This window comes from Anser brachyrhynchus (assembly GCF_964034855.1).
Source record: "Anser brachyrhynchus genome assembly, chromosome: 1".
Lineage (NCBI taxonomy): Eukaryota > Metazoa > Chordata > Aves > Anseriformes > Anatidae > Anser > Anser brachyrhynchus.
In genome coordinates, this window is record NC_137694.1 from 188,807,772 (window position 1) to 188,833,248 (window position 25,477).

At 42.2% G+C, this 25,477-nt stretch overlaps 1 protein-coding gene across 1 annotated transcript in view; it reads right to left on the reverse strand.

Annotated features, from left to right (window-relative positions):
- FRY (FRY microtubule binding protein) overlaps nucleotides 1–22,233 on the reverse strand; it is a 238,728-nt gene extending 216,495 nt beyond the window's left edge. The window contains exon 1 of the mRNA XM_080577411.1: nucleotides 22,147–22,233. The gene's annotated coding sequence lies outside the window, so the exon portion shown is untranslated. The remainder of the gene's footprint in view (nucleotides 1–22,146) is intronic.
- Between the last annotated feature and the right edge of the window lie 3,244 nt (nucleotides 22,234–25,477).

The following is a 25,477-nucleotide window of genomic DNA, read 5'->3' on the forward strand; positions in this document are numbered from 1 at the left end:
TACAGCATTAGCACTGATTTAGTCCTGATGAAAATGATCTTGTAAGTGTGGTCTCATTGCTTTTTAAGTCAAAATAATGAGGGGAAAACACGTAATTTGTTAAAAGGTAAGGCGTTTTCTATACACACATAAAAAGGATGTTGGTCATGGAGAATCTGATGTTACTAGAGATCAACACAATGCCTCAGCACACTTCTGGCACATGACACCAGCACAAAAATGTCTTCTCGGAAGAGTTTTGTGGTGTGATGTCCTATTGCAAGCACATCCAGCCCTGCGTCCAAGCTTTGGTCTGGCAGAAAGCCAGAGGGGAGGTCCATTTGAACACAAATATGAAAAACTAATCCTCTTATGAAAATAATCGTACTTTTAGTTGGGGATAAAAATCTGATATATTTCAGCAGGCTTCTGTAATGTGGCTGTGGGCAGTAGTTTTTGTACAGGAACTACTATTTTTGTTTTGTTTTAATTCAATTTGGTCTCTAAACTGACATCAAAAAGTTTCCCTTTTTTCTGATCTCCCTCCTTACTGTTCTTGATTATTCAGTAATGCAATCATCTTCAGTGACCCAGGCACTACAGTTTTCAACAAATAATCTCTGGATGAAACTCTTAGGCAATCCGTACAAAGCATCCTGAGCAACAAGACTTAGACCTGAACTTTTTCTTGCAGTCACCAGCAGGAAGAACAAACTGAAAGATGGTTATCAGAATGGTAGAACAGAAATGTATTTTCCAGAGAGCCTTTTCTGATAATCACGTATGTAAAGTTTTTTTCCAGCTAAGCAGCTTAAGGAAAAAACAAACAGAACACAGACAGCAGGCAGTACCTTCTCTTCATATTATGAAATTAGCCATCTCTTTAATTTAGTTTAATTCTCCATTGTCTAATAGACAAATTCTGTAGTACAGCATTATTTTTTCTTTCCATCTCCATTCTTTATTACGTCATATAGAAAAATAATGTAGGAATTTAATAACAGATTTAAGTAACAACCATGCAAGGCCTCCTCTCAACTTACAGGTTCTACACATGCAATTGACTCAGCCACTTGTTACGCCTCTATAGTAAAGCAACCATAAAGGACTTCAGAGTGAATAATTAAGACAGCAAGAGAAGTAGCATGCAAATGACTTTTTAAGTTTGGAATACCAATCAGTTTGCTGCCCACTTACTTATTATCATATTTAATGCCCACCCCCCAAGCCAATCCCAATGTGAAGTGAATATTTTGAGCTATTGGAGCCAAAGTTTCCGAACGTAATCTACCAAAAAAAATACAAAACCAAATTCCAGATGCCCAAACCTGATAACACCAGTGCCTAGTAATACCTTTAGTACACTTTCTAGCTGTCATGTGTGTGACATAATCTCAAAGAAGAACTCTGAAGAATCACAAAAACTGCCAAAACAATAGGGTAAATTAAAAAAAGACCTTTAGTTGAAAAATTCTTTAAAAGATGACTTCATTTAGGAAGACTAAACAATTCAGAAAGCATCTCTAAATGCGCCTTTATACTTGCAATCAATATTGCTTTCTTCAGTCGTACAATAAACCACTGTTAATTATACTGCCAGCAAACTGCTTCAGAATTAAGCAGAGAACACTATTCAAAAGTTACAGTAACAAAACAAAATGAACATCTATCTCCACCAAATATCCTTTTCTCAAAAGCATTAATACTGAGCAGAGCTCTCGATGCCTTCTTTTTTCTACACTGTGCTTGGAGGAAGATCCAGACCTCTTCATCTGTGGCAGTGAAGCCTCTGACAAATGCCTGTACCATTGTATATAAAAAAAAAAACACAACACAGGTGGAAAAACATAACGAGAAAGTTATCTCAGAAATGTAGTTTAAAGTGTTGAAAGAGAAACCCAAGCTATCTGTGCTTTGCAACAGTCAGCACTATCTGCTTTTCTGCAAGAAACCGCTAACAAGGAAATAGCATGAACGGATATTAACAAATGCATGCAACTTGAATGCTAATGTTTTCTTGTGTACAACATATGGATGGTAACATATAAGGACATCACTTACTGATTCTCAGCAGCCTATAGGAAAATTAGGCATAGAAATAAAAATCTAGGCCCCATGGAAATGGAAAAGCAGCAAATACCAGGCAGCTGAAATACAGGCGGAACCATTCATTAATCTATTAAAAAAGAAAATAACTGCCTTTGTCTTTGTGGGAAGCCTGTGCACATAAGCAGCCAGGCTTTGATAACCCCATTTTTTCCTGAAATGTTACTTCAACATTTCCAAAAAACTAGTTAAGGAAAACAACTGTCTCCACAATATTTGTGCAATTATATGCAGCTTTCCTTTGCTGCGTATAATTGTATAACACAATTTAAGGACCAGTCGGTCTCAAACCCTGTCCCACATCAGCTCTCTCTGAAAACCTCCGACGTGCAGGCCCCTCCACCTTCTGTCTCCCCACTGCTCCGCAGCCTGAGCCATACACAAGCGCTCAGAGCCAAACTAGTAAGGGGCAGAGGACTGAGATCGCTCCCATTGCATGGGGGAAAACAGAAGTAGGTAGGGCACTTATGTCTGAGACCCTCAATAAACTGGGAAGTCCTGTTTGTTTGTTTTTTTTAATGCAACTGTTTTCTCATTGTCTAATGCAATGATAAATAAATGCAGAAAGAACACAATTATTCCAGCAGCAGCAACATCACGATCTTTTTCGAAGAGGAGCCCATTATGCAAAGCCTTGCTGTTCCAGGCACATGGCTTATTGCTTCAGACAGATTCACAGATTCACAGATTTCTCTAGGTTGGAAGAGACCTCAAGATCATCGAGTCCAACCTCCGACCTAACACTAAGTACTCCACTAAACCATATCCCTAAGCTCTACATCTAAACGTCTTTTAAAGACCTCCAGGGATGGTGACTCCACCACCTCCCTGGGCAGCCCGTTCCAATGCTTAATAACCCTTTCGGTAAAGAAGTACTTCCTAACATCCAACCTAAAACTCCCCTGTCGCAACTTTAGCCCATTCCCCCTCGTCCTGTCACTAGGCACGTGGGAGAATAGACCAACCCCCACCTCTCTACAGCCTCCTTTCAGGTAACTGTAGAGAGCGATGAGGTCGCCCCTGAGCCTCCTCTTCTCCAGGCTGAACAAGCCCAGCTCCCTCAGCCGCTCCTCGTAAGACTTGTTCTCCAGACCCCTCACAAGCTTGGTCGCCCTTCTCTGGACTCGCTCGAGCACCTCCATGTCCTTCCTGTAGCGAGGGGCCCAAAACTGAACATAGTACTCAAGGTGCGGCCTCACCAGAGCCGAGTACAGGGGCACAATCACTTCCCTCGACCTGCTGGCCACACTGCTTCTTATACAGGCCAGGATGCTGTTGGCCTTCTTGGCCACCTGAGCACACTGCTGGCTCATATTCAGCCGACTATCCACCAATACTCCCAGGTCCTTCTCGGCCAGGCAGCTTTCCAGCCACTCATCTCCCAGCCTGTAGCTCTGCTTGGGGTTGTTGCAGCCCAGGTGCAGGACCCGGCACTTGGCCTTGTTGAACTTGTTGACGAGCAGCTCCGAGCTTCCTCCCTGGGAAGTATGAATCCATTTTCAAATCCTTCTGTATAGAATGAAAACATTAAAAGCACAGATGTTTTGAATACAATTTCTTCTATACAGACCATGGTAAAACTTCCTACGGTGATTTTGGAGTTAAGATATTTGATTCAGTTCTGGGACAGACAACAGCCATCGGGTCTGACAACATAACCTTTATATGTGTTTACCTGCGGGAAATGGGAATGTTTAATCAGCCTTCAAGCCAGCTGACAACAATTCTCACCACATTTATACGCATTTAGTCCTTCCATGATCCTCTATCATTGTGCTTAAGAAAGACAACCCATCTCTTTTTCCTCCAAGCTTGTGTTGATTCATTTGTAGGGTTTAATGGTAGCACACTGATTTTTAAGCAGAAAGATGTGCAGCGAGCATGTGCAGCTTTGTAAGTTAACATAGAAAACAAAGCACACCTCATCGTGCATTGAAAATCTGAACTTTTTCTTACGTGTTATATCCAGCTCCTACTTATTCTGGGTGGTAAATAAACTGCAATTGAGCCTGATGCTGATATTTGCCATCCTTCTTTGAAGCATCTCTCAGTTCTATCCCCTGGTGTTTGCCATCGCTGTTTCACAGTAAGTATTGAATTAGTTTGGATTCTTTCTTACAACATCTCAGTTTAGAAGCAATTAATCTGGAAGATGTTGAGATGCACACTGTACAAACTCATTTTTTAAACTGTAAATATATGGTCATAACCCGATTATAACATACCCTAGGGAACAAGAAGAGGTGTTTGCTTTAATGGGGCATTTACTATAAGATGGTTTGCAAACTTGATACGTTAAAATAATGAAAACAAACATATTTGAAATTATATATATGGTATTTTTATGGAGATTACTTCACATTATTTAGACAAAAAAAGATTAGTCGTATTCAACTTGCAAGCAGAAAAACACCACCACCAACCTCAGGACTGTTGCACGCAAGACAGCTGCATCTATTTTATTTATTTTAACGTGGCTACTTTCTAATGAAAAATACCTCTTACTACCCGGATTGCTAAAAAAGAATTCAACAAGTGAAGTTTGCTACAGGGCAGCTGGACAGTATTCAGAACTCTTGTGTACAATCACTGACTTCAATCATAACGTTTATAAAAATAAATGACACATTTATTAAGCAAAACTGTTTATAAAGGCATGATGCCTTCAGTTTTTGCTCCAGCAGATCCGCAGTGTTTATCCCAGAAAATAGCTTTCTATTTCTTTCCATCAGAGAAATGAACCTCTGGCAACAGCCGGCAGACCGTTGTCCTTTTTTGAACGTGTGTGGGTCTTTCAGCTTTATCAGGACACTCATATATACTGGTCCTTAATTCAAGTTGGCCTGGGACACTTTATTAAATTATTTCTCAACCAAAGGTTCAAAAATTAAATTAGAGCTATTTTAAACAAGCCTAAAACCACAAGGAGGAAAGCACACAGGCACAAGGTTACCACCTGTCTCACTGAATCCTATGACACACGTTGTCACTTATTTCTGTTGTATTTTTAGCAAATACAGTAATACACATGGCCTGGCAAAATACCACGTTAAAAGCTTTGCATTTTTGAACTTTTTGTTTTAGGCTTCAGTTCTCAATCTTAGCAGTGCAGTAACTGCACATTTGTGTACTCTTACACACAAGCCATGGGTGCTTTGGTTAAAAGTTTATGCAAAAACCTATCACAAGTCTATGCTAACATGTTTCTCAGAGGCTTTTCAAGTAAAAACCGAACATGAATATCAAAGAGCACACTGTAAATGATCGTTTCTAATCTTAGACATGTATCAATTATTCACTACCTTGTTCTTCTTGGGCTTTATCGTATAGACTTCACCATGGCAACACTATTCTTCATTTCCTAGCCTTAATCAGTGAATCTGTAAACGAATATTAGACTTAGCTGCTGGATTACTTGATATTCTACTTATTACACCACGAACATAGACATACACCATGCCTATCTTACTGCACCATGAACCATGGAGCTTCCAGGATAACAATAAACCTTCGTTTGCTTAGCAAGATCGAGATGATAACATTTTTCTAAGAAGTAGGCAGTTCCTGTTTTACTTACCAAGCATAAATACATAGCTTTGAATAACCACCAGCAAAACTCAGAATGGAAAGGGAGTAAATTTAATGTTCTGATGCAGTATCTATTTTAAGTTCCTTTTACACGTATGGGAAATGGTCCACCTTTCAACAACCATAACATTTAAAATCACTACTAAGGTTCAGATCCAAACCACTTTTTCTCAGTAAGTAACTGAACACTAAAAATGTCTTTGCATCTTGACAGCTTTCTCAGTACTAGACAACTTAGAGGAGATACAACTTTTATTTCAATGTTTCCTTTCCCTTTCTTCATGCCCTTTAGGATTATTACGTATTTACTTTGAGAAGATGGAAAATTACATGCATCTTTTCCTAGCAGCTTTTGGTCCACCTATTTGTCCTTTCCAATTAGTTTTTTTCTGCCCCCTCCATTCTAATTCCCTTTTTCTTCACTTTCCCTCCCCGCTTATTTCTCTAACACTCTTGATCCTGTCAATTCTTGCCTTCCTTTTTGCTGTTCTGTCACACAATCACACTTGCCTTTCCCCCACCTGATCAAGCTGATCAAGCCATGCTTTTGAGGATATCGTTATTTTTGATCGTGATAGCGATTTCTAAACTTTCTTTAATACGTAAAAATCTGATGATTGTATTACCAGCATAGAAACAAGGGCATATGTGGAAAGTTCCTTAAGGACTTAACTGGGAAAGGCCATATTATCTCCTCATTGTTCTTTGTTAAAATTATGACCTGTGTGGTATGTTCCTTAGCTAATAACCATCTTTTAACCCTGGTTAAAAGTAAGAAAAAAAAAAAAGTGGAATTCATTTTTCCGAAGGAACTATCAGACTGCAAAGATGAGAAATTTCATGATGTTGCCAAAGAATGTATATTATATGGAAAGAAAACCTATTAGTGGTTCATGCTTGGCTAAGACCCCACTGTCCTCTGCAGATCTGCAAGCCCGGGGAATCTTCCCTTTGGGTCTGCTGTGATCACGAGTGGACTCCCGCCTCTTGAAAGCAGGAATTACCAGGCTTGTACTGAGCAGGTGTTCGTAGTCCTCCTGTGATGGAGCTGAGCTCACAAGGCTTTCCTTATGCTGCTCTTTCCTCCAGAGCCACCTGTGGAGCCTCACAGGGATCCACCTTCTCCTTCCCCAAAGGTTGATATAAATAAGGGTAATGGGAAACTAAAGCAAACTGGATTAGAATTTTATTCATATTTTCAGAGCCTCACAGCTGTCCATGAGCATGCCTAAGAACTCAACAGCTGCAGTCAGCTGTGCTTTCCTCCATCTCCTCCAGGTACAAAGATGATATTCAAAGGCCAGTGTGCAGGCCCTGAGCACCTCCTCTTCCCTGCCTTCCCAGGGGGTTAGCTGCCTGCGCTGTAGCAGGGGAGCTGTGAGAAAGGCTGGGTGGGAAAGAGGTGGGAAACCCTCGTCGGGGGCTTCCCTCTTTTGCTTGGAAGCTACGCTGAGGCTTGGTGTCTTACCTGTCTGTGGTCCCTGCCTGAGCCACGCTGCACATGTGCGTGGGCCTGGCAAGGTGTGCTGCTGCCTCTGTCCCGCTGGCTCGATCCTGGACCTACTTCGTGACTATGGGCAGACCTGCCTGGCAACCTGGACACCAAGTTGAACAGGAGCCAGCACTGTGCCCTTGCTGCTAAGAATAGTAACGGTATCTGTGGCTGCATTTGGCAAAGCATTGCCAGCAGGTCAAGGGAGGTGATCCTTCCCCTCTGCTTAGCACTGGCAATGCTGCACCTGGAGTGCTGGGTCCTGTTCTGGGCCCCCCAGTACAAGAGAGACCTGGACATACTGGAGGGAGTAAAATGCTGGGCCATGAAGATGACGAAGAGACTGAAGCATCCCTGCTGTGAGCAGAGGCTGGGAGAGCTGGGGCTGCTCGGCCTGGAGAAGAGGAGGCTCAAGGGGATCTCATCCGTGTCCCTAAATCCCTGAAGGGAGGGTGCAGAGAGGACGGAGCCAGGCTCTGCTCAGTGGTGCCCAGTGCCAGGACAGGAGGCCATGGGCACAGCCGGGCACCCAGGAGGCTCCCTCTGAGCACCAGGCAGCACTTCTGTGCTGGGCGGGTGACGGAGCCCTGGCACAGGCTGCCCAGAGAGGCTGTGGGGTCTCCTCCTTGGGGATCTCCAAAAGCCGCCTGGACGTGGTCCTGGGCAGCCTGCTCTGGGTGTCCCTGCTTGGGCAGGGGTGGCACCAGGGGCCTCCAGGGGGCCCTGCCAGCCTCACTCCTTTGTGACTCTGTGATACTGCTCTGTTGGCTGCCCCTGGATACTGTCACCAGAATACTCCACTCTTCTTGCTTGGGTAATGTGGGACTACACTCTTTGTTGTCATCCTTGGCTGCTGGCTCACGTTCACCTGCAGAGCAACCTCATCCTGCTGATTCCTGACCATCAGGCTCAAACACAGAAAAGTGCCTCACCTTAAGCTCTCAGTAAAGGCTGATGTTAATGTCCTGCCTGAGAAAGCTGCAGCCTCAACCACCACTGAGAAATGCATGCAGTTACACTTTCCAAAATATCTTTTTCCATCCATCAGTGACAAGGTCACCACACCTCCATATCATATTTTGAGTCATCCCCAGTGATCCACAGACTCACAATGTGCTCGGTTAACCACAGTTTTCCGTAGATAGATATAAAACTACCCCGAGTACCCCACACCTCCCTCCACACACACAAGCTGCCAGGCCAGCAAGGCAGCAAGGAGGCTTACACCTCCCTTCAGCTTCTCTGCTCCTGCTCGGACACAAAGCCTCACTGCTCTCCTCAGAGCATCATTTGGTCACCACCTACTAACGTGAAAATGCCTCCTACGACACTTTTGCATAAAGAGCTAAATGGGCTGTGGCTCTCCCATTAGCACTTCTGCACATGGTGCCCTCTTTGCGTGAATGCTGTGTGCAACCCCAACATCTGATCTCAGCATTTGGTACCAAACACGAGGTGGATACTACATGGAGCAGAAAGTTGTCTTCCTCAAAATCTAGTCACTTTCCTAAATATAACATACGAGGAAGTCTAGAAATATGGTACTACTAAAATACATCTTCTAGTAACTGATGTTTTATGTCACAAAACTAAGACAATAAAGTTTCAGAGCTTGAACTTGCAATTATTTAAAATTCTGCACCAACTTTGATCCAAAAGGACGAGTGTTAGCTCACCTACAGGAATTATAACTTTACCATTATAATTTGATAACACTAACAAATTTCTGCTAGAATTACTGAAGACTATTGACATCTTGAAATGAGACCTTGTTGGCAAGACCTGACATAAAATTTGGACTGACTTAATTAAAAAAAGGAAAACACTTCCTGAGAGAAGAAAACATTCGAAATAAGAGCAAATAAAACCAACTGCCACTTGAAAAATCTTCCCTTGAGCAAACTTGGGCATTTGATGTTATGTAAAAAATGTCATTTGTTATCTCTCACTATAACCCAGCTAGCCTCAACAACCTTTTTGGTTAAGTTGTGAAACTCCTATAATGAATATTAACAAGACTATGCCAGAAAGGATTATTTCTCCATTTAACAGATTCTTCCATCTGACCAGCAACAAAATCCAGAAAGCTTTCTGAATCGTACAGAGCATGATGAAGACTCACCGTCAGCATTCTTTTGCTTCAGTTGTAGAGCAGTATTCTAGTCCTGATACCTACAAGTTTAAGGTCAAATAAAGCAAGCTAGAGGGAGTTTTTCTACACTATTTGAAAGAAAAATCTCATTTAACTCAATTATAAAAAATAACCACCACCCACCCACCTTTCTTCCCTGCCACCATCCGCACTATGCACATTAACGCACAAACAGTTTTCAAACTTTGTAAACTGAAAACAAAGAAAAGGTCAGACAGTAACTGGACGCAGTACCGCTGGATTCTGACTGCTAAGATGAAATGGAAGTTAAATCAAAATGAAATAGCTCAGACTTGATTAAATATGGCATCACTATCTATTCAAAGATAGATAAGAGAACATTCCAACTTTTAAGATGTTTTTGATCTAGAAGGTTACTTGTCATAATAGACTGGATCCGGCCCAAATTGATATTAAAGCCTAATGCACTCAGTGATGTTAAATGAGATTGCTCCTTCCAGCCACATTGAGGATACAGACAAATTTTAAAAAGAATTACAGTACAGCAGCCTCTATCTTAAAAATTCATTTAATAATGCTTCTAGTCTCATTAAAAGCATCTAACGCTATACAATTTCTGACTTCAGTATTTTCTTCATGATATTTCTGAGGACTTATTTCAGAAATTAATGGGATTATTTGGCTCAGATATTTTATAATCATTTTACAGCCAGCATGGACTTGATTCAGTTGCCCCCACACACACATCTAGTGCTGTGTGAGATGCTGTAGTGAGTATTGGTCCTCAGATGTCAACTAAGGAGGGCACATGTCTTGCTTGAGTGACACTACAGGTATAATTTACTTGGTCTTGTTTTGGACAAAAAAGCAACTTAAGAACTTTCCTTCAGTATTTTGAGGGAGGTTAAGCAGGTATCTGGACGTGCTTCAGGAAACTCATATGGGCACGGGACAGAGGTTTCTGAGATGTCCCTTTGTGAAATGAAGGCTCGTGAGAAAACACTGAAACGTGCTCCAACACCAGCGATGTGGGTTCTTCACCCCTCTTTCAACAGCATCTGGCAGTGCGGCGCTCGTAGCAAGAACACTTTGCCATGCCGCCCTCCACAATTTCACTCGACGCCTCATTAACCACAGAGCTCCCACTGCCAGCAAGGCAGGAGCTATCGGAACAGCTCATATTGGTGCTCCATCTAATCCAGCACGCTGGCTATTCATTAGCCTGTGGCAGATGGTTTGACAGAAGGTGCAAGAAATTCGATGGTGGACAGCTCTGATCACAAGCATGCGTTTGCAGTCGCTCCATCGACTTCGCCTGTGTTCTGAAGCACAAGGATTATACAGCAGAAAGGACTTTGAAAATACTTAAGTCACTTCTGTATTGCATACATAGGTCACATTTAAGCATCTAATCTTTTGTTGTAGAAATACCAGTATCTCCTCATCGCTCAGATATTTTTGTCAGTTAATTGCACAAACTAATTACACACCGCGTAGAAAGAACTTCTTACATATTTGAGGTTTTTTGACCTCATTACATGCTTCACTCTTCCATTAAAAGGGGTAGACAGAACACACAATTGCCTTTCCTCACAAAGGCTAGCTTCTGCATCTAGTTCAAAGTGGAAAAAGTTTGAAAGTGCCAATCTTCTCAATCTTGCTTTATATGGAAGGTTTTCCAAAGCCTAATTAGCACTGTTGCCACTCTCCAACTTCTATTTCTGTTCTCTTTCTGGACAGCAAATGGCTGTACATAAACATACATCTTCCTGTCTTTGCTGACAACTAATTCACATGGTTGGGTCAGGAAAAAATAAAATAAAATTGGAGGCCTATATTAGCTAGTAAGCCATCAAAACAAATGAATGTTTACGTTGATGTCTCAATGTATTTTATTTCATTCCTTTTGTTAAAGATTACTTCCTAATATATGTCAACACACTTATTCAGAACCTTCTGTAAATTCCAGTAAGCAAAGTACTTCATGATCTGCAAAAGTTTTTTCAGATTAATGCTGATTTTTTACTCAGTACTGTGTATCATAGTATCAATATCAATACCTATCAATAGGTAACAATTTAGTTATTGCCTTTTGCATCCTTTTTCAAACACAATTTTCATGATGCAGTAAAATGCTAATCTATAATTTTTAGCTACTTTAACTGACGCTGTAATAATTCCACAGTCCCACAAGCCATCTATAAAAACTGCCTGCCACAGTAATGCATGAATATGGCTTATGTGGCACATTAAGGATGGATCTGCTCTTCTCCATCTCCCAGAGGGGAAAAAGATACCACCTCATGCAATTTAAATCTTTGAAAGTAAGAGAAAACCAGCTCAGCCATTTCTTCTTTTCCTTCACTTTAGCACAGTAGCAGGAATTAGAAGAAGAGTCATAATATTACAGATTGCTTCAGGCATCATGTGAATACTGCTGTTTCTCAGATGGAGTCAGTGACCTAAGTCCCACCAGGGACTTCATCACTCACGTTTTTCTAGGGTCCTGGAGGCAGCACGCGGATGCTCCCAAAGGATGTGAAACAATCAGGCTGCTGAAGGAACAGAGACTCGTTTGTGGATAGTAGAACCTTAGACACTCCCACCATATACCTCAAAGCTAGGTATTAGCATGTGAATTGCTAGGCGGGTATTATTAAGGGAGAAAAGACTCTAAATGCTTAGGGCAGCTACAACAACCCTCCCACAGCATGTTTCCCTCCGCTGACAAATGTGACAGTAGGAACCAAAGGAACCTTGACCTTTTCTGTTTTTATAATTAACAACGCATAAAAAAGTAGGTCTCTTTAAATATGCTTATAAATTTAAATTGCTAATTCACTCAAAAAAAAGTGGAAAGCAAGCAAAAAAACCAGTCATGTCATCATATTAAATAGCTGTATTTACACCAAACCTTGCATACTGTTCGATCTATCAGGGATAACAGTATATTCTTGACGGTTCATTTTGGCCTTATATTAGCATAAATTGCACTAGCATTTACAGCTGAAACCTAATGCAGGCTTCAGATGAACAGTCGTGTTTCCCCACCCATTTTAATGTGAAATCCTGAGAGAGAGTGGGGGGGGGGGGGGGGGGGTGGAGAGAAAGAAAAGCCCTAAACAACAGCCTTCAGTCTCTGAAGTTTTATGGTTATTTAAGGACAAAAATAGGAACGTTTAACAATATATTCACTCAGAACCAAATCTAATCCATAGCCATGATACCCATGCAGGAGCTGTTCTTTCCTCCGGATGTTACTTCCAAATCACCAATCTCCAGTGGCTTGCTAAGAGAAAAATCTCCACTTAGTCTGCTCTAGGGACTAACAAATCACTTAGAACAGCTTCTTCTAAATTACACCAGTAACAAATTGGTATTTGCATAAACACAGCATCGTAAGACGGTATGGGTTGGAAGGGACCTTAAAGCCCACCCAGTCCCACCCCCCTGCCATGGGCAGGGACACCTCCCACCACACCAGGTTGCCCAAAGCCCCATCCAGCCTGGCCTTGAGCACCTCCAGGGATGGGGCATCCACAGCTTCTGTGGGCAGCCTGTGCCAGCGCCCCACCACCCTCTGAGTAAATAATTTCTTCCTAATGTCTTATCTAAACCTCCCCTCTTTTAGTTTAAAGCCATTCCCCCTTGTCCTATCACTACACCCACTGGACAAAGAGTCCCTCCCCAGCTTTCCTGTAGGCCCCCTTTAGGTACTGGAAGGCCACTGTAAGGTCTCCTCAGAGCCTTCTCTTCTCCATGCTGAACAACCCCAACTCCCTCAGCCTGTCCCCATAGGAGAGGTGCTCCAGCCGTCTGACCATCCTCTTGGCCCTCCTCTGGACTTACTCTAACAGGTCTCTGCCCTTGTGCTGGGGGCCCCAGAGCTGAACGCAGGGCTCCAGGTGGGGTCTCACCAGAGCAGAGCAGAGGGGGACAATCCCCTCCCTCACCTGCTGGCCATGCTGCTTTTGAAGCAACCTAGCATACGACTGGCTTTCTGGGCTACAAGCGCACATGGGCCTCGCTTCATTCCCTCCATGACAGAGCTCCTCCACACCACGGCCGGGTCAGCCTCACGGCCCAGGCTGGTCCCTGACCTGGAAGAACAGCGGTGTGAAGCAGCCTCTGAGGCCTGACTTGGGCCTCCTGTCCCGGCAGGAGGCAGACCCACACTTCTGGGCCTCCCAGGCCACAGCTTGGTGGCTCTGCCCCTGCCTCCTGCTCTCGGGGGCACCCCAAAGGAGCTCCAGTTGGTCCTTGTCTTTCTTGAGGGCAACTGCCCTCCCCTCCTCCTTCCAAAAACATTTAATTTGACCCAAAGGACAACAGCCAGGGCTAAATATGTAGGCAGTTTTCCATCTCGTATAGAAGACACTGGGTGCTTACAAGAAAATGGAAACAAATTATGTATTTTTACCTCCTGAGATGGCATTAGCAAGCATTTTATTAACTGCAAGCGCAATACAAAACTATTTTTGTCCTGAAGGGCACCTGCTTGTATTCTCTTGAGACTGGTGTAAATGGCCATAGTCCATTTCCTTGCCATACTTAGCCTGTGGAAGGAATATCACTGCAGCGTGGCTTTCCTAAGCCTATGTGGGGACAGAAAGGCCTTGTTCCACCTCTCACTGTTAAAGATCACAGTTAAAATCAGCAAATTAGTTCTAGCTAAGAAATCATGCAACGAATGGTAAGAATCTATTCAGAAAGCCAGTTTGACATAAATTAGAATAACAGGGACTCTTCTGAAGAATATATTAAAAATGGTAGGCACACAGTTAGTTATATGCCATACTTCAACTGGGACATTGATTTTCCAAAGGCTTTACCTGGCCCCATTCCTCTTCTCCCTTAAATGCTAACTTCTTCCCCTTCATCTCTTATTACGCTCTTCATCCACCCTTTCTATATCCAACTCCCTACCACCACCATCACGTATCTTCGCATAAATCCATCAGTTTTCCTTAATTTATAAATTCCATTTTTTACAATCTTTGCCTTTCCTTTTTTATTTGGCTTCTGGATTTTGCCCTCCCCTCTCATCTCCTGTTTACAGTTTAAGACAAAACTGTTGAGGATGTACAGCATGTCAATGTCAATAGCACACTTCTGAGTGCTGCCAAGATTTAATTATAATTAATCATTATTGACAGAAAATGCCATTCCATTATCCTTTCTGCAATTAAAAGAAATAGGAAATCATCCCATAACAACTGAAAAATCAATATCCGATTTGCAGAGTATGGATTAATTTCAAGATGACTTCTGTGATAAGATTTCCAGACAAAACTGGCTAAAAGACACTGAAACTGGCCAAAACCTAAGTAACGTTTCATAAAAATCCTCACTGCTCAAACTGAATCAAACGTTGTGTTGGGGTATTTTTAATAAACTGTAAGAGCTTTGTATTTGTACTGTACGTTAAAGCTGTTTTTTCCAACAGATGCCCTAATCCCACATGCGAGACCGCACGCTCCTCGTACAAACTCTTGCAAAGGTTTTCAGGATCAGGGTATTAAGCTGCAAGACACACACTCATCAAAATGCCTTGCACGAATAAATGGTAGCTATTACAGCTTTCGAAATATCCATGAAAACTTAGAATTTATGGAGAAAAATCATTTTCAAAAAATGTGGGTCAGACATTTAATTAAAAATAGACCAGTGCTTTTAGTAATCTCCTGTTGATAACAGGCATTTCAAGAAATATTATCTGGTTTTGGCACGTTTTGAACTTCTCATGCACATAAAAAAAAAAAATTAAGATATATCTCCTTAAGGAGAGCATCAGAGTCCCAAGTGTTGCAGAATAATTGAAACACAGAATTCAGGTCTGCTTTGCTAAAGCTAAGAAGCTTATGTGATCATGAGGTCTGCAAACATGTCTCTCTCTTCCCCTCCCTATAGTTTTCAACTGCTTGGCAAATACTACCTATTTTTGCCAGTAATAGTGACCTCAACTGCAGTTAACTTACTACATGCTTTAGGGAAACAACCAGCCAAGTAAAGAACATGCTTCAGATGAACAGCTCCAATAAATGCCGTAGCTGAGGTACAGGCAGGAGCATGGATTCACATCATATTACACATCAGCAAAGTACACATGGAGAGAAATTTTACCGTGCCTTCAGCGCAGCAAAACCACTGATCATCAGATGAACCATAAGAATTCAGAAGAAATTCATAAGAATTCATGAGAAACTGAGTTTGAATAGCTCCAGACCTCACAGGATGACAGGTTTGTTATTGATAACAACGACAGTTAATCAGGAGACAGAAGAAACCGGCAAATATAATATGAAAAATGCAGATGATATTAATATTTTTTATTCTAAATCTTCTAACAATGATTGTCTAATGAAAATTTTTAATCATCACAATAGTCTCTCTTTCAGAACAGCATTATTGGAAAGATCTCAAATAAGCAACCCATACGACTTTTTATGGATATAAAATGTAGAATGTCGAGATACTGAAAATGTTCGCTTAATAGTAACCAAACTGGAAGTGCATCTATAGACTAATCAGGACCAAACAAACAATTTCAGAAGAAATTCTGATTAAGTTAATGCATACACCTTTCCTTCTAACCCATGTCAAAGCTCATCACATGGGAGAGAACAAACAAAACAGATATTGATGAGTTCTGTAAAGACTGTTAGAACTACTTTAATAAACAGTGATGTATGGGATTCCCCACCTTACATACATACATAGTTTGGGGTGTTACCTGGCCCCTGTTTCACCCTCAGTGCCAAAGCTAACTGCAGGATCACTTGTGGCACTTCATCACATGCACAGAGGTTAACGGCATGGCTCTTGACCAGCAGCAGGAAGGTTGTCACTCTCAACAAATAAGGCCTTCTCCTATCATAGTAGAAAGTCAGCTTGCTTTCTGAAAGCCTCGGTTTGTATTTTCTTTATACTAAGTACAAAAGTACAAAGTATTTTTTCCAAGGAACAACAGCATCTATGCAAATTCTTTTTTGCTTTCGTATGGAATTAGATTTTAATACAGACAGATGTAAGAAACTATTTAGTAATAAAAAATATGTAGTAGCTGATTTCATCCCTGAAAAAAGTAAAACCCAGCTATGCTGTTTTTCTGTAGCTTCTCAGGTGTAGGTATGAAGATCACAGTGAAAGTCCTGCAGTGGATGTAGTGCTCCATTCCCAAACAAAGCTTTCCATAAGTTGAGATAAGGTTCTTTTTCAGAGATCTATTATGCAAAGAGCATATATTTGAAAACCAATGACTAGCTAAGTTAAGTTTACCTAGTATTTCATTCAGAAGACAGCAGTATCATATAGCACTGCTGAATGTCTTCACTCCCTTACATACATAGCGTAGAGAAAAGTTCCCATCTGACTCCAGAGGGATGTTCAGGAGTGGATTCCTACACCATATTTGCATGCCCTGTCATGGCCTGATCTGGAGGTTATGCAAATTCTGCTCCAAGAGAAACCACGTACTATGACACAAAGAATAAAATAAATACACATCCTAACAATCACTCATTTAGCAATGAAGACTGGCACATGTATTTAAACTCCTCTCAAAGTACTCTAATTATCTGTGCTCTTACATAGTTGAAATAAAATGCTTTACCACATACTACAAGGTAGTACTCTGTAGACTTTAGCAACAGCATTCATATCACAGGCACATACTCATTCCAGCTCATTTAAAAATAAGACAAGGGATAAGATTTTTTTCTTAACTATAGATTTTCAAGAATTGAGTCTTAAGTATTAAAATGAACACATACTACACTTTTACCTCTAGGCTTTCAGGCATCCACTTAAAACACCTAAGGACATTTTTCGGTTGACATGGATAAAATGTATAGAAAAAAAGTTGATAAAATCTACGATTATTACCAAGGGAATATTAGGAAAGAAAACTTCAATTGTCAGTGGAGAAATCCACATTTTAAATATATTTCTTACCCCCTTTGACTGTACAGTCACCAAAAATTCCCATTGTTTCCCCAGACTGACACTGACACGTCCAGCAGCCTCCTGCCATGGATGCCTGCAGCAGTGACATGGCTGGTAGGGAACAGAACGTGCAGTCCTGTTGAAAACACCGTGTTCTGTGGAAAACAGGTTTTAATGACAAATTGATACAAATATTAGCAGCCAAACACTTAAACTGGTGGAGAAGCCTTGGGATTAGCACAGCAGCCCACCGATTTCCAGTCTACAAGAGGCTGACCCTCACGTGGGAACCATGGCAGTGATTTGAGGGCCAGTTTGGAACACATCCATGAGCCATGGATTTCTTTCTGGAAAAAAAGAAATGCAAAATCATCCAGCCCACCTCATGCAGAAGCCACAGGAACACTTATTTGGAACAACACTGTGCAATTTCCATCAAAGTTCAGAAGTACATGTCCTCAAAGGTAGCGTGGAGCCTGTCAGAAGCCTGTCGATGGTACTGCAGAATTTCACCAGCAAACTGTAAACCTTTCAAAACCCTGCACAGGGCTGCGTGCAAAGACCGTAAAGTTTGGAAAAGTCAGCAAAAATTCCTAAGCAATACCGTAAGAAATCTATGCTTAGGTTCACAGGTACCATTTACTGAATAATACTGACTGGTACCATGTTCATAAACACACGGTTACATCGCACAGAATGTGATTTGACCAGAAGCAACCAACATCTGGAATTTAAGATTATTCAGAAATGGACTGTAAGAATAAATGTTAGATAAGCCTCCCCTATTCAGCGTGATACTGGAACTGAGTGATATTCAGAAACAGTTTGCATTTTAACAATGCTTTTTTGGCTGTTAAGCTGATAACACGACTCTTCCTTCTTACCTGAATGAGAATCTCTAGTAGCTCAGGAGTAAGATACTAGTAAGTATCAGGCTAGAGAGTCAGTTTAGATAGAATCCTAGAATCACAGATGTGCTTGTTGATGCTGTTTGTACATAAAATACTTGAACGCTTCCTGGGACTGCTGATGGAACACAAACTTCACAAGTTTCCCATGCCCAACACAAAAGACCTAACTAGGAAGCACAGGCACAGTCTCTACTTGTTAAATACTAATTACAAAAGCACCTTCAATTCCACAGGAGAAGCTGGGAATATCTGAAAAACTGGTGATAACAGGACTCTGAGAAGCAGCTTCTCTTCCAGACCTTGCTCTAACACAAACAGAAAGGGAATCTGAAGCCGGTTAGTTTCACACCCAGGTTAGTGTCGGAAGCACTATATTTCCAAGTGGCAAGATGTGGGCAGAAGCATCTCTTTTTCCCCAAATGTTACCTTAGCCCTAATCATTCAATTTAGTGGAAGAACTCCAGTGAATTTGGCCTGAATTCGTGAACAGTCTGGCATCAAAAACAAATAAGCAAGCAAACACCTGGCATAAACTTGCTGCCCCCTAAAGCAGCCACAGATACAGGCTGGCTAATTACATCAGCAACAAGGATGTCCAAAATTATCATAATTATGCATATCATCTGAAGAGGCCATTAAACTTCGTTAGCTGGGTTTTAAGCCAACTCCAAACTAAAAAGCATCAGATTCGCCTTGAATGTGGGATGCAAATTTGTTCTTATAATTCCCACTGATGCATCTGTTATTAGTCATTGTCACTGACCCCAGGTTTAATTTAGCACAGCCATGCTTGTACTCAGTCCTGGGCCACAAAAGCTGAAACTCTCTGAGCTGCATTATGGAATCCTCTCCTATAACAATCATTTTAAAGAGATCAACAGGCTTTCTGTACACATTATGGTAAGCAGAACATTCATGAGTCTAACAAGTGCATTCCCAGTTTTATGTTCTTGTCGAAATTCAGACTGAAAATTGTTATATGAATCACTGCTGTCCTCATCTGCTTGCAGACATGTGAAGGCTCCCCTTCCAAGATTTTGAACAAACAGTCCAAGATAAACCAACTTAGTTATGATGCAAATCGTCCTCTAATACTGTCAAATCAAGTCTTAACACCCTCCCCGAAAGTTTTATTTGATCAGAATGTAACATGGCATGGGTTGGTTTATTTTACCACAGTGACCTGCTAACAGGAGATTCATACAGACTAGAGAAAGCAACCTAAGCAGTTCACTTTTGAAACAGAAAATATTATTTTAAAAGCCCCAAAATACCACCGGTGGCAAATTTTCAAATCTCAAATATATAATATAGAGCTTGGTGAACCTACAGAGGAGATTTATGCATGTCATGAACATCTAATACTTGCATAGGCATTGCAGGACTAAACTGAAAAGACAAAAAAAAAAAATACACCCACAGATGTGATTTCTCCCTGAAGTGGAAGCTCACTGTAATTAGTGCAAGCCAATGAGCATTAACTGTCAGGTGTTCCAGTCATTACAAAATGGCAGATGCTATCTGGAAAAGTAAGTTAAATTATTTATCAAACAATCCAAATATCCTCAAATTCAGTGCAGTCGGTCATTCAAACTGCTTCTAATAAATTATTTGATATGTCTCTAATGGAAAAGTACGAGCTATTCAGAAGTATTTGCTATTAAAGCAGCATGATACTAATGTTTTGAAATTTTACCCAGACATGTCCAGAAGTGACACACCATGAATCACATTACAAATATATTCTACTGCTCTTGAAATATTATCAGCAACATCTAAGAATCTATGCAAATGAAGAAACAAGTAATTTTGGCAGTCATGTGTCATGACGGAGAACATGGAGATTTTTATTCCGCACAGCCTAAAAACACTTTTTTTTTCCACTGAACCAAAGAAGGTGCCCACATCATTTACCGCATCAACAGTGCTATAAATATCAGCCAAGGCTTCTCTAGAGCATTAAACAATGCCTGTATTAGTACAAAGGCAACTTCCTAGTAATAACAGGTTGTACTCCATTGTTCAAAGCACACCCCTTCTCAAGGAAAATCTATGTCAAGATTACAGTTGAAAGTTTTCCCTTCATTAAAAGGAGTAGACTCTTCGTCATTCCACTGTACTTTATGACACTGCTAATGGTAAAAGGACTCTAGCAAAAAGTAGGAACAAACTGTCTCACATGCAGGTTAACAAACACAAGGCAAATAGATGAACAGAGGTGGATAAATTGAGATGTTTATTTGATTAAATAAAAGAAAGCAACAAATAGTCTTAATTGATGTTAAGGTGTTTATGAATATTGAACTAATAGGCTAATCTGCTATTTACCACGTTCAAGTCAATAGGAAATGTTAAAAAAAAAAAACATTTGGAAAGAATAAATTTCCTGTTTATGAATATGAAATCTAGCAATTATACTCGGAATGATGTCACGAAGCTATCGGCGCATTGGTCCAAAACACTGGAATGTTTTCCACTAGCTCCTGGGACTACAGATGCACACGGCTACGATCACCCACACAGATGCAGCCCAGGTGCGGAGTGACCGGACAGGAGGAAAGAAACAAACTGCAACACAGGAAATCGCCACTAGATAAAGAAAAAAAACACACCATCACAAGGGTGGTTAAACACCAATACCACTACAACCAGAGAGGTGCTGGAATCTCCAAATCTCCAGCCCAGGAGATGCTCAAAACTCAGCTTGGCAAGGCCTGAGCATCTTGATCTAACTGGACCTGCTCTGAGCAGGTGACATCCAGAGATCGTTTACAACCTAAAATACTCCATGACTCTACAAATACAAGCCTTTTTCTTAAAATTAATTTTTCTCTTGGATATACACGTTTTCTTTTACACTCTGTCTCCTGTTATCTACGCTGGTTTTAAAATAAAACTCCAATTTTTCCTTTGTGACAGAAGTGGTATAAACTAGTACTAATATTGGGCTCAATAAAACTAACCGTTTTATCGCTATAATCAGCTGAAATACAGCAGCTAAAAAATCAAAAGGCTAATTTATAAGACGATAAACAACACTGCCTGTTATCACTCCTACCTGTATCACTAACACGTTGCCGATGTTCTGAGCAGAAGTGACAGTGCAGAAGAAAATTACAGCTCAAAACCCCTCAAGTAAACCTATAAAAGGCTTGCCATGTGCACACACAAATCAGGTGTGCATATATATATGTAAATATATATGTGCGGCTGAGACCTTGCGTCTCATTCTGAAGACACGGCTGTGGAGGAGGACAAAGCGAGGACACCTTCGCTCCCATCCTTAGAGGGGTGACCTTAAAGCTTTCAGGATAAAGTAAAAGCACCCGGCACATACCTGTGGATATAATCTGACCCATAGTTCTTAGGCTATACTACTGCTTTATTTTTTTCCCTCTAATATATATACATATTGGTCCTTTTAAAAAATAAAACGGTTATACACGTGGAGTTACTATTTTTACAAGCAAACAAGCCAGTCACTCAGAAAGACAGCCCAGGACACCTGAACCAACACCTTACACCAGAAGTGCCAGATTTAACAACGACTACGCTAATACACCCCCCTCCCCCCAAATATAAAAAAAAATCCACCACCGAGGCCTCCCAAATCACTTTCTCTCCCCCTCCCTACACAAGACCCACGCTATTTTTACCCACATCGGGGCGGCAGCCGCATCTAAAAATAAGTTTTGCCGGCGCGGAGCCGCTGTCTGTCCGTCCGTCCCCCGCCAACCCGGTGGCATGAGGGGCAGCCAACCCCCCCGGGGCGGCCCCGGCCCCTGCAGGTGGGGCGTCGGCGCCGAGCGCCTTTTGTCTGCTTGTGGGGCCGGGGAGACAATAAAGGAGGCGGCTGCTGAAGGCGAGGGGACCCCGCCGGAGGCTCCCCGGGGTGCTGAGGGTGAGGGGAAGAAAGGGGAACCGCGCCTCAGCCGCCCAGTGGCGGCGGGGACGGGCGGGCACCCGCCGCCCGCTGCCTCCCTCCCGCCTCCCTCCCTCCCTCGTTCACTCACCCGCGCCCGGCGAGCGCAGCCACCGGCGCCTCCTTCCTTGCCTCCCGCCCTCGCTCCTGTCAAGCTGAGCCCGGCCTCCCTCCGCCCAGCCCCTCCGTGGCTGTCGGCAGCGGCAGCCGGCCCAGCCCGCCTCCCTCGGCCGCGCCCCGCTCTCACCTGGGTCCTGCCGCCGCCGCCCGGGGGCAGCGGGGAGGGAGCGCGCTGTGCTCGGCGCGGAGGGGACGTGCTCGCCCTGCCGGGAAAGGCACTGCTCCGTGAGGTGTCCGGTGCGAGAACCGCGGGGGAACTACGAAAAGAGCGGGTTTTCAGCCCGCAGTGTCGGATAACGTGCGTGGTGACAGCACGCCTGAAAGGAGTCAGTCAGTAAAGACTTCAAGCCAATCATGTTTTATATCATTTTTAGCAGTACAAAGGGGTACGGCTAGGGCCACAAGAATACAAGTTGTGAGGGGGTTGTTGTGTAACGGTGAATGTCTAGGCTTGGGAAATAAAAACATTGTCAGAGGTGAGGTACTGGAACACAGATCCTATGAGGAGCGGCTGAGGACACGGGTTGTTTAGTCTGGAGAAGAGGAGGCTCAGGGGAGACCTCATTGCTCTCTACAACTGCCTGAAAGGAAGGTGTGGGGAGCTGGGGGTCGGCCTCTTGCAGGTAACTAGTGATGGGACTAGAGGGAATGGCCTCAAGTTGTGCCAGGGGAGGTTCAGGTTGGAAACGAGGAGACATTTCTTCTCAGAAAGAGCAGTCAGGCACTGGGACGGGTTGCCCAGGGAGGTGGTGGAGTCACCGTCCCTGGGGGTGTTCAAGGAAAGGTGCTTAGGGACGTGGTTTAGTGGGTGACATTGGTGGCAGGGGGATGGTTGGACCAGATGATCTTGGAGGTCTTTTCCAACCTTAATGATTCTGTGATTCTAAGATACATACCAACTTTTACTCAGTTTTAGGAAAACGGGCCTTGAAAAAATGGCTTGGTGTAATTTTCTCATGAAAAACAAATTATTCCTTGATTACCATAGCAGGTGAGGCCTGGCTTTCTAGGGATAGACATTCCTCCTCCTGTATCCTTCCAACAAGTCTCCCTCCTGCCAAAGTCACCTCTAGATTTTCCCTCGTGCATCTGCATCAAGCGGGCATCCATGTGCTGAGCTGTACACATGCTGGTCAGCAGGCATGTATCATTAATCTTTCCAAATTAATAACAGGCTCAAGTAAAACTGTGAAATTAGTGGTGACATTAATTAGTGGTATGTCTAGTTGGGGTGTCTCTTCTACTTCTCTCTGGATTCTCCTGGAATTTCAAAGAACATAGTGCCTTTGAGAGTTAGACCCCAGTTCTCCATTTGACTTGTCAAACTGACAAAGGCTTCAAAAGTTGTCAGCACGTGCTGACAGACAGCAGGACAGAATAACTAAGTTATCACATGAGCCCCACACCGTTTGGGGTTCCAGGCTAACACCAGGCCATATATGACATGATATTTATAGTTCTTCATCTATCATAAACCATGTGCTATGTTACAGTTAGATACCTCTGTGGAAACTGAACTGTTGTATGACATAAAACATATATTAATATAACTCAAAGCAATTAGTTTTGAAATTAAAACACTTGGATCTCAGAGAGTGCTTATGAATGAGAATTCTTTATCCGACAAGGATTTGCCTATCGGGGTGTCAGGCTAATGGAAGAGTTGTCTATACATCATCCATACACCACCTGCGCTGCATGTTACTGCCATGCAGCACAGACCAACTGGGGAGAATGGAGTAATAGGACTTCTGTTTTCTAGTGCCTCTCGTTGTTCTGTGATGCAAGTTCCTAAATAGTTGGGTCAATGTCAGATCAGTTAAAAAACCCTATTGTATGTTTTCTGTGGAGGTTATATGCTCAAAGTTAATATATATTCAGAGTGAGGAGGTAAAAGACTCTATTTACACAGACTCAGTACTTCAGTCTACCCTGAAATCTCATCTGTGATGTTCTGTAGGAAAACTGCCTGACAGATACCCCTGAGCACCAGCACTCCCCTAACTGTGGGGCTGCAGTTGTTTCCATTTCCCGATTAACCGGCTTCATTGGAAGTCAGTTGTTTTGGTCTGGAAACATCTCATTTCCTCGGACCTGTATCCTAGGGGTTATTTTATGATAAAAAATCGGCTTCTTTATTTTAGACATTGACCTTTATAAAAAGTAATTAATGAAGGTAAGGTATAATTAGCAGAAACAGAAGGGTATTCCAAGGGGATACAGGAAAGGAGTTGTCATTACCTGTAGCACCTACAGTATCTTTACAATCTTCAGTATTTCCTAGGTTGACACTAGGCTCTTGGAAAGCTTCTTGCAAAATTTTGTGGGGTTGTATGTCTGTGTGAGAACCCCAGTTAAATCTCTACACGTACAACGGTCAAGAGCCACTGGCTTCCAAGAATTTAAAGGTTATACACACAAAATTCATCCCTGAGAGCAAGCAGTGTGGGGAACAAGTTAAATCTTGGCTGGTTCCCTGGAATACACAAACCCATGCAGCTGAGCCACCAGAGGACTGATTGTAACTGCTGATTGTGCATGCTGGGAGAAAATGACTACCCTTTGGGGACAAAAGAGGAGCGGAGGGGAAACTGTGACTTGGAAAGGATTCGGTGAGCCCCTGTGTCCTCAGGGCAACTAGATTTGTAATAACATTTAACCAGGATTGCTCTTAAAGCCACAGGTTAGGCTAAATCTGTTTTTCTGATGTTTGTAGAAATTGGTTTTGATAACCAGGGGCTCCCTGTTGAATACAACTCCAGCCCACCTGTCTTTTGGGTGCTGAAGGTAGGGGCTATGCTAGCATAGTGCTTTATGGGAACATTTGTCTTTGAAATACTTGATGCTATTAGAAAGAGACTGAAATCCATTTTATCCAATGTCCTATATCTGGCAAATGCTAGAACCAGGCACAAACAGGGAGTTGGCTATCAAGTTGCAATATGTGAGACAGGGACTGGAAAAGGGCCAGCAGCAACTGCACGTCAGCTCAAGTGCCCCCCCACTATGAGATTTTCACACCAAGAATGTTTTACAAGATTTGGGAAGGATATAGCTGGATATTCATGAGTCTGTCTCTATTTTGTGTGTTAGAATGATTTAGGCTGATGTTAGGATGATCTTACTTCAGGTATTGTTATTTTCATTGTTCATGGAAGTAGGAAATTATGCAGGTGTGCATCATCCATTTTTTTTCTGCCATCCTGCCCATAAAACACAATCAGCTGTTTTTTATGAACACAGAGAATATCTTCTTATAAGAGAGATATGATTATCTCAGTATTTCATCTATCTAGTAATTC